The 1,509-nt window shown below is 32.5% G+C and overlaps 1 long non-coding RNA gene across 2 annotated transcripts; it reads left to right on the top strand.

The window, feature by feature from the left end:
* Positions 1 to 208: 208 nt before the first annotated feature.
* Positions 209 to 1,043, top strand: LOC123290971. Of its 2 annotated transcripts, none has more exons than XR_006534916.1 (3): positions 209 to 266; positions 680 to 825; positions 894 to 1,043. It is a non-coding gene; the product is annotated as an uncharacterized LOC123290971 (long non-coding RNA). The 2 variants fall into 2 exon arrangements; XR_006534915.1 differs by having other exon boundaries at positions 212 to 266; positions 337 to 825.
* The last annotated feature ends 466 nt before the right edge of the window (positions 1,044 to 1,509 follow it).

Here is a 1,509-nt window from a genome sequence, read left to right on the forward strand (position 1 = left end):
TTTTATCTTTAAATAACTGGCAAAAAATATAAAAAATAATAAGAAACAAACAGGGTGAAGGAGATACAATTGTGGCATTTTTTTTTTTGACTTTATATTAAAATCTTCTATTAAATTACCAACTGTGGCTTTGTTGACAAGTGGAAGCGTTTTTTAACCGCGATCTTAGTAATTGTGATCGAATCTGAAAGAGAATAAGGAAAAATTTCACAGTCAACTACCCCAGGCTACATAACCTCTTTTGTGCAATGTTTTTTGTTAATTAAGTAAGTGTTTTTCTTTTTTGTTACATTATTATAAAATGATACTAATTTGAATTGAACATTTCCGATCTAGGTGTGAAACAAAACAAAACGTTCTCGAAATGACGTAAATTTAATTCTGTGTAGTGAACCAAATAATTTATCTTCTGTATCCGGCCCGTGACTCAACGTAGTCAAGCATTAACACAGGGCCGAATACGGTGAAGATGACGAACCGCGAGGTGCAACACAATCGAGGACTTTTGACACCCTTCCATGGGCAGTCTGAACTCGTTGTCGGCTACACCTCTAAACGCGGTATTGGTTCACTTCACAAAACAATCTATACCATTCTTGATTAAAATCAAATCGAAAATGTTCAATTGGATAGTCAACAAAAAAAAAAACGTATATTAAATTTATGGAATTTCTATAAGGTAAATCTCCAACAACGATATTATACGGATGGGGTGGAGAAATATAAAAAAAATAAACCGTACCTTAAAAATCCAGGCAAAACCACCACAGGATAACCGATACACGACCAAAAACAAACAACACCAGCCGTTGATGAAATGTCCAGGTATAATTAATTAATCGTTCATGTACGTCCATTTCTTTGAATTTATACCAATTATCTTTTCTTTCCAGAGTACATTATTGACTGCAAGATTTCCAGTTTCTCCACGATAGTATAATTATCGATGTAATATTAAAACGTGCTCGCGTTGCGGGCACGAACGTGTATATTATTAATTTTTAATAAATTTTCTATTCGATGTGTACCCTTCAATGGTGATTTGTTCAAGAGACCTAATTTTTAAATTGTTTTTGGCTTTTTTGCTCGGTTTTGTATTCATACGCGAACTAGGTTGTTTTCGTTTGCTAAATTTTAATAATTGTTGCGCACGGTGGCTATTCACACGTTAACGTGTACTAACATCCGTTCACACGCTAGCGTGATTTTAATTCAACTTTTTTTTTTTTTTTTTTTTTTGAATGATTTTTCTTTATTTTTTTATTTTGTGTGTGTGTTTAGATTTAGATAGGGTTTTTCTGTCCCAATCCGTATAATGATTTTGATCGCGCTTATTACTATAATTTGACTGATTTTTAATTACTGTCAACCAAACCTACAATCAAAATACTGTGAACCTTATTGAACGGTTCACAATTTATGAACATCTCTTTAGCCAAGGTTATCAGGCATGCTTCTTACAAAAAATTAATTTGCTTAGAAACATATTAGCTATTGCTTAAAAAATAG

The sequence above is a fragment of the Chrysoperla carnea genome, chromosome 1, assembly GCF_905475395.1.
Source record: "Chrysoperla carnea chromosome 1, inChrCarn1.1, whole genome shotgun sequence".
In the NCBI taxonomy this organism is placed as follows: domain Eukaryota; kingdom Metazoa; phylum Arthropoda; class Insecta; order Neuroptera; family Chrysopidae; genus Chrysoperla; species Chrysoperla carnea.